The sequence below is a fragment of the Erigeron canadensis genome, chromosome 6 (assembly GCF_010389155.1).
Source record: "Erigeron canadensis isolate Cc75 chromosome 6, C_canadensis_v1, whole genome shotgun sequence".
Classification (NCBI taxonomy): domain Eukaryota; kingdom Viridiplantae; phylum Streptophyta; class Magnoliopsida; order Asterales; family Asteraceae; genus Erigeron; species Erigeron canadensis.
This window is the reverse complement of record NC_057766.1, coordinates 37,299,312-37,315,499: the sequence shown is the minus strand read 5'-3', so window position 1 is coordinate 37,315,499 and position 16,188 is coordinate 37,299,312. Positions and strand designations below refer to the sequence as shown.

General features: G+C 30.0%; 1 long non-coding RNA gene across 1 annotated transcript; it reads left to right on the top strand.

Annotated features, from left to right (window-relative positions):
* The first annotated feature begins 12,506 nt into the window (after positions 1–12,506).
* On the top strand, positions 12,507–14,236 carry LOC122602797. Its single transcript, XR_006324402.1, has 3 exons — positions 12,507–12,556; positions 12,828–13,007; positions 14,192–14,236. It is a non-coding gene; the product is annotated as an uncharacterized LOC122602797 (long non-coding RNA).
* The last annotated feature ends 1,952 nt before the right edge of the window (positions 14,237–16,188 follow it).

Here is a 16,188-nt window from a genome sequence, read left to right as displayed (position 1 = left end):
CATTAATTAAAGAATCACAGATTATAAACGTAAAATTATCCCACTCAAAGTGCGGGTAAAAACCGGGAGGTTACTCTAACCAAAATATGTCACCGTCATTGTCAGATAGATAGTCATCTTAATTTCCCGGCCGCTCCTTCATAATTATTTGTTTTTAATAGACACGTGCTTAGCAAATTAAAAACACATTTCATGTTACAACTTACAACAAACTACGAGTAGATTTTAAGAAATGCCCAAATGTTTCAATTATATTAATTGATTACTATTAATATTTTAAAGGTGTTGCTAATTATATAACCCTATACTTATCGTAGTTAAAAGGTACAAAAAAGATTGTGTTCACTAAATACATACTAAATAATGTCTCAAAACAATGGCTAGAAAATCCCTAATCAATCTGATAAGCTATTAATATGCAACAAAATAATACAGTAATCATTTTACTAATATGAAAATCATACTCATACGGAGTATTTTTTAAAGTTATAAACCTTTACTCCCCCGTCCCATTAAACTTGTCAACTTTTAAATTTTTAAAGTCAAACTTTACGAACTTTGACTATAAATATTTTTGTTTGTGTTATATAATATTTGATGAAAATTATATGAATTGATTGTGTTTTAGATGTATGTTTCATTAGTATAACTTTCATCAACTATTACATAACACAGCTAAACATATATATGGTCAAAATTCGTAGAATTTGACTTTAAAAATTTAAAAATGGACAATTTTAATGGGGCGAAAGGAATATTAAATAACCCATGATTATCTACTATAGGTGAAGTCAAACATATCTTTAATTAGTCGTGTCTATGTTTAAATTAACTCTATGCATCGTGTAATTAGTAATTACGCTTTTCAACTTTGTCGGAGAGGATTTTCAACGACTCTTTTCTCAATAATGCAATTTCATATATGAATTTCTGTTTTTATTTGAATTGGTTTCGATAAAGTTTTGGACCTTTCTTGATTTTTCTATTACACCAAATTCAAACATGTCCACCGGATGCATATTATGTTTATCGTTAATTCGGTACTACGGCATATTAAAAGGCCAAGTTGGTTGCTTAAGAGTTCGAAGATTTCCTTTCTTTCTTTTTAAAAGGTTTATTACTTTATCTATATCTATCTATATCTATATCTATATCTATACTATTATATCAAGGGGGAAGTGAGTATAGGGTTGTCCCCCATCTAAGCTTAGATGAGGAACCCCTCATATTTGATCTTTATAACCATAAAAATCATGGGAGGCCCATGTATATATTTAAAATTCAAACAAATAATAAAATATTTGTATGTGAGGGGTTCCTCATCTAAGCTTAGATGGGGAACAACCCCATACTCACTTTTTCCTTATATAAAACATTTTGTCCTTTTTAAAAATCTCAATTCATGATCTGAAGTACCTAAAATACCCTTCTTCTTTATTCACTAATTTACACACTCTTAGCTAATACACCTATAATACTCTTAAATCTCAACCACTTATTTTCTTCCTCTCCTCAAACCTCAACCACTCATTTTTTTTTCTCTTTTCCATAAATCATTTTATTTATTTAATTCATGCAAAATCTTTTATTTAAAAAACCGTATATCGATAAATTATAAAAATTGTATGGGTGTTCTTAAAATTTCATGCTCTTTCAATAGAGATGTCCTTCGATATACTTTCGACGGATTTCTAAATGCGAGGGCGGAGCCCGTACGGATAAAGCATTTGGCTATGACACTCTATGACTTATCACCTCTTATGACCTGTCACCCCTACCATCCCATCGCCGCAATGCGCGTGCACTTTCCCTCGTTATAATAAGGAATAGACTCCATTTTAAGATTGAAAGGTCATGGTTCCGAAGTTTGTGTCTCACTTGCCTTCACAATTCTTTGTTTATTTATTTTGTATATTTTAGAAATTACATTTTGCACCTTATTTTTTTTTGTTCTTAAACGCACAACCCCTTTCTTTTTTGTTGTTTTTGGGTTTCAGATTAAAAAAATGCATTTTTGTTCCTTATTTTTTTGTTATTTATTTTAGTCTTATATTTCTTTATTTTGTTTTGCTTTACATATACTTTTTTTGTAAATTTTATTTAAAAAAATTGTGTTGTATTTTTATTCATATGGTGTTTTTGTGTATATTTTGTAACATTTTGTTTTTCTTTAAGCATTATTTTGTAATTTTTTGGTGTTATGTGTGTGTATTATAGTAATGATATATATTTGGTAGATTTTTTTAAACAGTTTTCTCCTTTTTCAAATTTTGCTATAGTTAAGATTTCTTTTTTTTTATCTTTTCACTTTTCACTTTAAAATTTATATATTTCTTAGTTAATGTGCAGTTTTGGGAACTTTTTTATTTTTCAAAAAAATTAATTTGGCATATATCTTTTTGACTTATTTTGTATTGCTCTTTCATTTATTTTTACTTTAGCTTGACATTCGGGTTCTTTTGTTACCATTTTCTTTTTTTCTATTTTTATCTTGAGTAAATATAGTTATTATATCACGGTTGTGGTATTGTTACTAATAAAAAATCGTCCAAAATGATAATTGCGACTCGCAACGTGAGACATTATGAACCATAATTATGGGTAGAATAATTTTTATACCGGGGGTACTTAGTGTTAAACTTTTGTCAGAAACAGAAGCTGTCAAAATTAAGGCTACATGTTTATATTTAGATTTTCCTTGACACGTAACAACCCACCCCGCCCCATATCTCTTTTTCAATTAGGTCACTTGGTACGAATTTTAAAAACAACACACTTTTATGACTTATATCGTATTAAAACAATACTTATTAAGTTAATTAGACAACTGAACTAATAACTTATTAACCAGTCATATCTCTCAATTTTATTTAATTGAAAATTGATGATGTCATAATTATAATAAATAAATTATAATTTACAATTTACGGATATCTATACAATTGATCAATTTATATCTAAAACATGCGATATATATAATTTATGGATGCTTTAAATACTCTTTGGTTCCATGTCAATTTACAGATTATAATATATATTTAAAACATGCAACGTATTATATAATTTAGGGACACATCATATGTATATATATATATATATATATATTATGCAAGTTAGCCTTTTGAACAGGAGATTATAATTGAGAGGATACAATATAGAATTGAAGTTAAAAAACTTCTATGAATGTATGACTATATCGGTAAATATAGTACAAGCCAAAAAGAACCATGATGGATCGACCTTTTCTATTAAAATAACTTATGAGGCTTTTTATTAAAATGAAGGTGAAAGTTTGATACATTAAAAGTTATAGCCATGAGTTTATTACTTTACATAACTTTTAATCAGTTTTTTGTGTTTTGATATCTAAAGATGAGTTCCTTTTATATGTAATAGGCATACGCAATCCAAATTACAAAGGTATCTGTTTTTACTATATTTTGAGTTTTGGATAGTAGCACAATATAATCCTAATGATATTTACAAAACTACACTCAAGAAGCAAACATGCTATTTAATGATTCGGTTCAACAGTATGACTAATAAAAACATGTCGTTTACGTATCGAGCTACATTCAAACACTTTATAATCCAACCAAGTTTAACGTTTTATCTAATCCAACCAACTATATTAGCTATATACGTACATATAGTTGGTACAAAACTTGCGATAAAGCGATCGAGGACACTTGCGAAGGCCAACGATGAGTACAAACGGAATGATGCAAGGGACCTCGACAACTCCCAACACCGACGGGTGGCGAATGGGACGTGGTCATAACATTTTCAATTACGTTTTTACGATCTTTCAGGATTGCTTTTTAGATATTTTCTTTTGAATTAATAACACTTTTTAGATTGTATATAGTTAAACTTTGATAATAATCTAATCTTTATAACAAAATAAACCCGTGTATTTGACACGGGTCTAGAATCTAGTATCGTATTAAAACAATACTTATTAAGTTAATTAAGTAACCCGTTTATGACGAAATATCTAGGCGATATAACAATTTAACAAGTCCAATTGTATCGTGCTAAAAGTAGTGTTGGTCTTGGTCAAGTATGAACAACTTTGATTTTTATATATATCAGTTCTATGAATTCGGGTTAAAGTATATCGTGAAATTGGTGTCAAAACTTGAAGTTAATAAAAGTACAATTGTGCACGTCCAGCTGAGTCCGTCTTCAGGATTTAATTTGTTGGCTTGTTTAATATTTAAAGGTTTAAAAGTTTCTAGTTTGATTTCTGATGTCAAATGAGTTTTCTACTTTACAAAAGGGAATACATAAATATTGTTTTGTGTAAACTAGCACGGTATTCTTGCAATGTGATGCAGGTGGTGGTGACGATGCTTTGATGGTGAAGGCAACGGATGTTGATGACGATGACTATTGGTGTTGGTGACAATGTCGGATGGTGTAGGTTGAAATATTTATAAAAAAAAACTTAGATTGTAATTTAGTAAAATAAAAGCTTATAGTTTAAATTATATCATTAAGAGTAAATTGATTAATTTCTAATAATGCGGTAGTCATTTTTATTTTATAAATTATTATTGTGTTAGCTGATTTATTAAATATATAATTATTGTTTTAGTTGAATTATTAGATTCATATCAAGTTATAATGTTTTAATAACAAACGTTATATATATATATTTTTTAATTTATTTTATAATTTTAAAATTTTAATTAATATGCCTCGGGATGAACCTGGGTTGATTAACTAGTTTAAAGTTAAAAAGAATGGGTAAATATTGAGATAAAATATAATATATATATATATATATGTAAAAAGATATTACGAGAACCAAATATTTTTCAAGAACTGCGATAACCATTCATTTCATTAATCAATTAAGGGCAATATTGTATTTTACTAATTGTTATTCCATTTTATTAGTCAGTCGTCCATAATTATCTCAACAACTATATTCAAACACACAATTAACCGAGTAGCTTTCCTGTTTCTAAAATATAGCCCGTTTATTCTTTATCTTTCAACGAGTAATCATTGACTTTATTTACCCTCTATTTTCTATCTATAAAAAATTAAATTACTACATTCGGTTCAACATGATCGTTCGGGGAACAATAATAATGTTTGGCTTGTGTATTTACAAATCAAAAATAAATATTTATTTCACATGTGTTTTACAAGGACACATAATCACACAGTATATATGTTTCAAAATATATGAGTAATTTTTTTTTCATTTACACTTGGTTTGAAAACTCACATTTTGTCAATTTTCTTATCTATGGAAACATGTTAATTGGGTATTGATAAATGTGTTTTTCTCTGTTGTTAATAAGAACCAATTTCACATACATCTTATAAAATAAAAAAATATAATATGTACATATGTTCTTCATGTTGTACACATGTATTCTTTGTGTTATATGTATGTGTTTATATGTACATATGTGTGTTTCGCGTTGTATACATGTAGTTTGTGTATCTGTGTTAAATAATATTTATACAAGACTAGCACGGTACCTGCGTTATGCGGCGGTATTTGTGGCTGTGACGGTATTAGTGGGTGCGACTATTGGTGGTAGAGGCGGCGAGTGATATAGATAATTGATGTAAAAGTCTTTAATATAAAGAGTTAATTGATATATTTTAAAAAAGTAAGGACTAATAGTGTAATATATATCATTAAGGGTATTTTATACATTTTTCCCCATGTAACTTTTAACATGAGGGCTATTCTTTTTATAATATAGTATAAATTAAATTATAATTGAATATTTTATAAATGAGTAATTATAATACATTGATTGTTAAATTAATAATTAACTTCAATATGTATGATTTTTAAATAAGACTTTTCTTTTGTTGATTAATTTAATTAATACAGTAGTTTATAAAACGGTGAAAAGTGGATTTGGAAAAAAAGGAAATATAAGCATCAGTTATTGTTTAAGTTGATAAATTAATAATTAATGAAAGTTTGACAAAATTTTATAAATCTAGATCCATGATTTTCGAACATACGTGTTCCCCATTTTTCTTTTTAATTTCAAATATTCCAGTTATACCCTTTATCAATTGTTAATTAGGGGGAGGGAGCCGGAGCGAGATGGAGGAGAGAGTTGGCGGCGAGCTCGCGAGATGGAGCGAGCTTCGGTTGCCGGTGAGGGGAGCTGGGTGCGAGAAGGAGCCGGCAAGTATGTATCTCGCGGAGAGTTTGAGAAGACAGGGACCATTTGTGAAACTTTTCAAACGGTCATTTGACCGTTAAAGGGACTGTCGGTGCAAATTAGGACGCTCCAGGGACCATTTGTGACAAGTCTGGCAAACTTTTTTTTTTTTTAATTTCTATATAAAGGGCCGAACCTATTACACCAAAATCACAACCAAACACCATTTTTACTCTATATTTCTCATTTCAAACACAAATATATATTTTCATCATATGATCCATAATCTTCATCATCATCGTCGTCCGAAGCAATTTCTTCGACTTCAGAATTTTTAATTCCTTTACCGTTTCCAAATTTATCCGCGGGTAGTAGCCTACCTTTTTTGCAAAGTGTTCTTGACGCGGTTGAAGACGACACGGCAAGCTCAACTGAAACCCGCGCCTACATCGAGCGGTTTCGGGAACGAACTCACGAAACGCTTATGCGTGACTACTTTGTTGAAAACCCAAAGTTTGGCCCGGCTTGGTTTCGTGAAAGATTTCGAATGAGTCAAAGGTTGTTTTTTATATTTCGTAATAAAATGTATGTGGTTTTATTTTATTTTATGTTTTGTATCTTTAAATTTTTAATATCTAAATGAAATGTATGTGTTTTCCTTATATATTTGATTAGTTTATATTAAAAAAGGTTAGTTATGTAAAGTTTATAAAGTTAAGGATAAATTATTAAAAAGTGAAGAAAAGGTTGGGAGTTTCAGATGCTACTAAAAAAAGGTTGAAAGGTTGAAATGAGGTGGAGTAATTTGATTGGATAAAATTGAGGGTTGAGAGGGTTGAGCTCTCCGGCTCTCTCCCCCCTTATTAATAAATTATTTTGTATTCAATTTTATTACATAAATGCCATCAAATCATTTTAACCATTGATTTAGTTAATCTAATGGTCATAAATAGTTTTGGTAGTTCTCGATAATTTATTGGTTCTCATAATATCTCAACTCTATATATATATATAACATCCATGATGTCATGATTTTATAAAAGGCAATTAAGATTGACTTTTAGATTGGCACATTGGTTTTATCTATATAAAAACAATTTTGTTTTATTAATATGTAAGAGATTGAGTTATGAATAATATTTATTTGGGTTAATCCTAATCCTAATATAATATATATAATAACATTTATCTTTTATCAATGTAATATTTACGAAATCATAATATCATAAATATTACATTGTTAAAAATAAAATATTACATTGATAAAAAAAAATTAAAGTTACTTCTAAATAAATATAAAAGATAAACCTTAATACATAATTATAGAAGTATGGACATTTAGATGAATTCTGTTAGGTCCAGTTTTGGCTATAAACTGGAGCTTTCCAGTTGCATCTGGAGAGCATGAAGAATTGTCCGAAATATTAGAAGTCCAGTTGCAACGTACAGAATATGCAACTGATGACTTCCTCCAGTTGAGATATGAAGACATACATCTAAAGACCTTCCAGTTGAAGTCGAAGACAACAAGTGGAAGAAAGAGAATGGCAATGGCAACGAAGCCCAGTTGACATTCTACCAGATCAATCAACTGGAGAATCCTCTAGTGTAAATGCCTTTACAAAGCTTTACACTGATTACGAGGAGGACCTTTTACACTACATCATTTTACCCGGACAATAATCTTGTATGTGGATAAAAGTGCAAAGATGTAGAGTGGTTGAATAAAGTAACCTTTTGTCTTACTTTATTTAGCACATACAAATAATTATTTACTAATACTTTTATGTGCTGTCAACCATATTTGTACGTCGAAGTTGAGATCCCAATGCTCATACTTCGACTATAAATAGAGGTCCTTGCACAAGCATTTTCACAACTTTGCAAATACATACATTCTGCAATATTTGTGAACTTGTGCAATATTCTCTCAATCGCAAAAAGGAACATTTCACAACTCTAAGTGTTTCGATTGTTAGGAGAATTTCCAAGTAAAGATCAATTGTATTTCATAGGTTGTTAGGATATTTACATCTTTGTATTATCTTGGTTCCGCAACAACCTTGTATTTTATTTAACAATCAATAAATAAAATACACTTGAAAAATACATGTTGTCTCACCAATCTACTTACTTGTCATTTACATTATTGCATTGTATTTACTTATTCAAACTTGTCACCTTTAATAAGTAACCTTCCAGTTAACCTGGTACGCTACTCACTCTAAACTGGTCACATCCAGATTAAGTGATAGTGTTGCAAAGTTCACTCACCATTGACATAGAGGTGTCTTCAGCACCCATCTAGTAATAGTTGGGACTTACAAATTCAATTTTTAGTTAGAGTCATTAGATCAAAACGATAATGTCATGTACCTTTTTTAATATTTTTAGATATAATTTTACTTTTATAAATTTAAATGATTTCTTTATTTAAGTTTGTAGACACTAGACATTAATAATTAATGTCATTTAATGACAAAACTATGAAAACTAATATTTTTACATTATACATTATTTTTCATCTTTAATATCAATCTTTGATTTTTTTTATAAAACTTTTGATTTTAATGTAATACATGTTTATTAAATAATTTTTTTGTATAGTTTTTTTTAATCAAATAACGTAATAAATATTGGTTATACACATATAGTTTTATATCGTTAATATTTTATTATTTTTAAATCAATGTTTTGAAAACTGAACTTGATGTCAAGTCGACCTTTATGAGTTTATTGATCGGAACGGTTGAGTCGGATTAAATAACCTGATAATATCATAAAACATAATATATAATATTGGTTTCAACTGCTGTAAGTATATATAGATTGTAACTTTAATGAAAAATATAAATATAGAGACAGAACATACAAATACAAGTTACATGTAAGTAAAGATTTACGATGGGCGACGGAAAGTGACGATGGCTTCGAAAGAGGGAACCACAGGGTTGTATATAGTGTATAAGCATAACGGATATGGCAAAGATATCACAATTCACAAGTATTACATGTAGTCATGTACCAACATGTTAATTCACACTTCTCACAAAAAGAAAAAATAGATACTCTATAAAGCATTGTACAATCTTGTAAACAAACATATAATTTATTGTTTAAAATATAAATAGATTTAATGAAAAAAATAAAATAAATTACAATTTTTGTTTCTCATTTCACTTTTCATCCTTAAAATAAACAAAAAATAACATAACAAAAAAATAATATATGAATCTCCCTACAAATTTTTTCACGGTTATAAGAGATCCGAATAAATCTTTTCCAGTTATGTTTATCGTTGCAGTAAGTATCTGGTCAGGGCACGAGCTGCGTAATTTAACCCCTATATTATGTAAACTCTTCCAAATAGAATATATACTAAATATTAAACCTAAATTTTCAAACTTTCTACCAATATATCTATTTAAATTTCAAAGTCGTAATATAAAGTTCATGATAATGCATGTATATCTATCTATATAAATTTTAAAACAGTAAGAATTCTAGTATTTTAAAGCATTCTTCAATTTAAAGTTATTTTTAAAAATTGTCACATAAGTTTTTATCCTATGTGGCATCTTTATATTTTTATACAATATATAAATCCACAAAGTTATACTATCTAAATATATTTATTTAAATAAAAATAAAATCTATATATACACAAAATTTTAACAAAGCAAAAGTGAAAGTTCAAATCCTACATTATAATAGAAACCGTATGAATTGAAAATCTATATATAAAATTAGAAAATATTTAGTTTTCAAAAAATTTATATCTTATTTTTTTATCCACTATAACCAAAATAGTATATATCATATTGTGATTTAGTTTTTTTTTTCTTTTATCATTTTCTTGGTAGTGATTTATGTTTTTAAAGCATTAGTTTGTTCTTTGTAATCTATTTGTAATTTTAATTTGGTTTCTAACTATATTTAAAGCTTTTCGCTTTTTATAAATTTTATTATTTTATAAAGTAAGTTTCATGAAACTATTTCATTTGAGTGAGTGTGATGAAATTCTAATAAATCACATATCACTTTGCAAGAAATAACATATCGTTATGATTTTACATTACATTTACATTTTAACTTAATTTTATGTTAATTAGTATTGCATGAAGTATAATAAATGATAGAGTATTTAATATGAATATTTGATAATGTTTGACTACAAGTTTTAAATCTTAATGCAGACGTTCCTCCCTCACATGCTTTTGCAACAGATTCTTACTAAGACCGGTTATCCTCATATTTTTTTTGGAAATGCAAAGATTTTCATAAATATTAAGAGATATATCTTAGATTTATCTATTTCAATAAATATAAAGAATTTTATTTAACAATAATATAGATTTATGTGTACATGCTTAAATAATTTATAGTTGTTAAAAATTACAATATTATAAATATCCATATAACTAAACAACTTTTTAAAATAGCCGCACATTGTGTGGGTAAAAGACATATATATATACACACAACAGTAGTTAACCAGACGATTTTAAAGGCTTTTCAACTCAAAACTAACTTATAATATTGCCACATAGGATAAAGTCATATGTGACATCTCCATACTCTTTTACAATACTTTATCTTATATTTATATAAAATAAAAATAAATAAATTATAAAAAAATATGTAAAAGAAACTGACGGACATTATAATATATATTTTTGGTACATCTTGAAAATATGCACCAAATCTTTTAATTTGATAAACCGTGTAATAGCATCTTTAAAATATGTACCAAATCTTCTAAGTTCATAAGTAATATCCTATACTAAATTAAAAACATAAACGTAATCAAGTTTAAGAAAAAGATCACACAAGTATATTTTAGTTTTTTTTTTAGTTCCGTTAGACTCAATATATAATGAAAAGACAACATGAAATATGAATCACAAACATTTTTCCACCAATTTGTTGTTTAACCTTTTCGTAATCTTCTACTTTGATTGCATAATTGCGTATTGAAAGCAAAAACATTAGATAACCGCGCATCGCGCGGGATATAATACCTAGTATATATATATATATTTCTCTATCATTTTATGCAAATCTTTTCGTACGTACAGATACGTTATATGCAATCACTATCAACCATTTCTAGATGTTTGTTGGTTTCATGATAAAATAAATAGAAATTATAGTATTTGTATAGAGCCTGAATTTATTCCAAAAAGATAGTTGAGGTTTAACATAATTCAAAGTTTCTTTATATTTGCTTTCAAAGTAAAAAAATATGCATTAAGAGCCTAATTCATATTATTGCACTAGGACTTTAAAATTCATTGGTCGAGCCTAATATTATTATGCTGACTAGTTTCATTAGTTTTTACATGTATTTTTTTTTTATTATATATGATAATATTTTTAATGGTATTGGTAAAGTATGCATTATTAACAATAGTAAAACAGTTATCGCATTATATGTATGCATTTATGACGTGATAGGTTGCTCCCATGCATTTAATTTTTTTATCCGTCTCAATTAAGTTGTGAGTTGTCACCTCAGAAACAAAGACCTACGTAAGTTAAAATCCTAAATCTATCACTCGATATATATACACTCTATGCAGCGCCGAAACGGATACATTTAAGATATGGGTACGGCAAAGATATGACAATAAAAAAATTAAAAAATAAAAATATATTTATTTTATATAGAGAAAGATTTGAGACTTCAGAGATTATATATAATTATTTATGTATAGTTCTATAACATATGCTTAATGGTAACCGGTGATCACGGATTAAATTTGTAATAATCAATTTTGGAATAGAAAAAGCTTGATGGTTATCTTAATTGTATAATGTAGTTGGTTTGTGTTAGGGGGTATGCATAGTCGCAAAACGACAATTGTTTTTGGAATAGAAAAAGCTTATTGAAATGCTAATATTAATTAGAAACGGTATGGAAGCTTCATATAAACGTTTCGGTATATATGGAAACTTCAAAGAAACATTTCATACGAGTTTCCGTTCCCATGGAGTTTCTGAAACAGGTACACCTACCTGGAGTTTCGATGCATCATAGTATATACTCAATAAGTTTTATGTACCTACTCGCCATTTGTTTATGCAAACTCTCGTCTCTCATCAAAATGAAGAATTAAATGTTTTTCATTTATTTTTAAACTCGAATTGAGATAAACCAATTTTTTCCCGAATTATAAGTAAAGTTATACAGTGAATTTTTAGAACCAAAATACCTCATTAACTCGACGAGGGCAATGCTTGTAATTAACTAGAAACTAAGGGGCATGAGAGAGTATTGATGATGGGAGGGGGTACCTATAAAAACACGGCCGTATGTATGTACTCCTGTTTTGTAAAGTTTCATATATCGCCACAGTCACAAGGAAGGAAAAAACCGAAAATCTTCTCTCTCTCTCTCTCTCAAGGTATGTTATTTTTCTTCCCCCTTTTATTATTTGTTGTTGAATTTTATTTTTTTTGTTTGTTACGAATTAGTCTGTGTTCTTTATATTCTATTATTCAACATCTGATCTGAAACTCTATCAATCTTGTTAATTTGTGTGCGTGCCTTTTTTTTTTCTAGTTGATTTATCATGTCTTATTTGTTATGTATAATGGTCATACTCGGTTCCTTGCCAAACGCCATATTCAAAAGGAACTTTATGTTAATAGTTTTCGTTGCATCATGTTATATAGATGCATCACATCAAAATTGGTAGTATTGATAACGGCTTGAGTCTCGAGGTGGATGGGTCTTACACATTTGGGACAATTGTGGCCAACATCTTAGAAAAGGAGAAAACATTGACCTCCAACGCAAAGCAGCAGCCACCACAACAGCCAAAACACACAAAGCAACAACCATTGCCGCAAAAGGTAATGCACATAACTCAATATCCATTGATGTTGCTACCATCTAATTAAAGATCACTTACTTAGCATCCTAACAGTTTTTATTTAGATATGGAAGCCTATTGCTTATCTAAATTGGTATATATATATATATATATATATCATATGGGTAACACTCCAGTAAGAACACTCTTAAAAGAATGACGGTGAGAACACTTAAAAACATCATTTTGATGCATTAAAAGTCCATAAAACTAACATAGTTCATAACTAATTATCATTATTTAAGTGTTTAACAACACATTGATCCGTTAAAATCGAAAAATTCACGTTTTTTGTTGGATACATCATTTTGATGAATATGCATCCAATATGGACGCACAAAACAAAAAAACATGATTTTTTCGATTTTGACAGACAAATATGTTGTTAAACACTTAAATAATGATAATTAGTTATACACTATATTAGTTTTGTGGACTTTTAATGCATGAGGATACTTAAAAACTTCATTTTTTAAACACTTAAGGATATATGTTTTACTTTGTATTTTAAATTTTTTATCTATTTTTTTCACTTTCAATTTAAAATTCTTCTTTTTAATATACGGGCTTCACCCTTAAGGATATATATAAGGGGTAGCTACTGGGGGTTATAGGTCATAAGGGGTGATCTGTGATGGATGATCTATTTGACGGACTCCGCCTTTTGAATTTTTTTTGTTTTTGGAATTGGTCTTTATCAAAAAAAAGAAAAAAATTAACTAATAAAGAAAAAAACGAGGTAAAAGAAATAAAAGGGAGAGAAGGGGAATAAAAGGAAGTAAATGTGTGGTTGAAACCTGTCTTCGCATCCCCTTTGAAATTAGGTGTTCTCAAATTAACTTTCTCTATATATGTTGGTCTATAAGAGTCATCAGTACCATGTTTTTGCAACCAAGAGACTTTTTGATTCTTCAAGCTTAGGTAAAATATGCATATCTAGATACTAGGTTGCACCGAGACGGGTACCACGAAGGGGTACGGAAAATGGCAAAAAAAAAAAAGATACGGGGACGACAAAGATACAACAATAAAAAAATATAAAAAATAAAAAATATATAAAAGAAACTCAAAACAGATAGATATTGATGTAAAGTGTAAACTCAAAACATACTACATGTTCCAAAAATACGTAATATTGAGATTTCATAATGTTATTTATTTTAGATCGACCTGCTGATGCCCTGATGTGATGAAAGATTAACTGATGGCTGATGAGATGATTGATGAATTTTGTTCGATATTTATATATCGATGTATATGATATTAATTGAGATTTGTAAGCTGTATATGTATATATGAACATCCCGTATAAGTTCATAATAAGTCGGTTATCTATATTGAATGGAATACAAAGACTAAACCCTAGGAAACGTCCCCAGCACCCTTCCCTCTCCGTCCCGCAAATCCGAAACGTCCCCATGCCGATTCCTAGCCGTCCCCGTCCCCCAAACGTCCCCGGGACGGGTACCCTGACCAATCAGGCGTCCCCGTGCATCATAGTCTAGATAACCTGTTTATAATTATTACAATAAACTTGGTGGTGAATTTTCTTGTTGGGATGACCTTTTCCTTTTACTTTATTTTATACAGATACCGATAAGAGTTTTTACCATTTCTCAAATCTTTGATCTCGATGTTGAATCTTTTGACACATTGGACACAATTTTGAGCATGATTCAAGACAAAGAAGGAATTCCTACATCCCTGCGAACAGTCACCTTCCCCAAACTGCTTTCGCCTCCACCTCAAGGCCACAATGGCCCTTTGTATTACATGGATTGGATAACAGTCGACCCTGCACCCGCGACCAAGTTGATACAGATAAATGTGCATATAGTCAATCAAGACCATACATTCTCTCTGGAAGTCAAAAGGTCCGACACTATTGGCGATGTCAAAGACAAGATTTTTATAAACAAAACGTATTAAGCCTTCCATGCAGAGGCTGTACTTTGCCGGAATGCTTCTTGAGAAGGATGACGCTAGCCTTTCTGACTACAGTATTCATAGGGACTCCACCCTTGATCTTGCACTTGAATATAGGGACTCCGTGTAAAAATGCATTCTTCACGTCCATTTGCCACAAACTCCACTTTTTGTTTGCTGCAAGTGCTAGTAAGACGCGTACAGTTGTGATTTTTGCAACTGGACTAAAAGTCTCCTCATAATCTAGTCCATATTGCTGAGAGAACTCTCGAGCTACCAAACGAGCTTTATATCTCTCTATTGATCCATCAGTGTTACGCTTGATCTTGTACACCCATTTGCATGAAATAGGTTTCACATCCTTCGGCTTTGGTAGAAGTTCCCAAGTCTGATTTTTCTTTAGTGCATCAATTTCCTCCTTCATGGCCTAAACCCATTCAGAATATGCAACTGCTTCCTCGAACGACTCTGGTTCTTTTGCACCTTCTTCTCTTACAACAGCAGCATTGGCATACTTTGGATTTGACTTTTTGATTCTTTTTGATCTTCTCAACGTTTGTGACCCTACTGTTTCATTTGGACCACCTTCTTTAGATGGCCTTTGATACACACCTGTTTGCCATGGGCTTGGATCTCCGCCCTCCTCGAGTCTTAGAACATCTTCAGAAACTTTTGATTCTTCTAAATGCAATTGAGTTTCAGGAGTTTCAGAGGTTTCTACTACGCCTTTGAGAACATCAGAATCTGGCAGAACCTCATTGTTCGAAGACCACCATGAGGAAGCTTCATCAAACACCACATTTCATGATGTGTGACAGGTCCCTGTTGTTGGATCACAACATCGTCACCCTTTTCTTTGACTATCATATCCTACAAATATGCACCTCATAGCTTTCTTCTCCAATTTGCTACGCAACTCATCAGGAACGAACACATAGCATACACATCCAAAAACACGAAAATAGCCAACAGAAGCCTTTTTATTCCAAATTTTCTCAAAAGGTGAGTGAAAATCTAACCTTTGTTGCGGAAGCCTATTGATTACATAGGCCGCTGTTTTCATTGCTTCTGCCCAAAACCGACCAGGAACATTCTTAGAATGGAGCAAACATCGACAAGCTTCTGCTAGATGTCTATTCTTTCGTTCAGCTACACCGTTTTGCTGAGGAGTATTGGGACATGTGAACTGATGACGTATTTTGCACTTTTGAAGGTAATCTGAAAACTCATGTGAA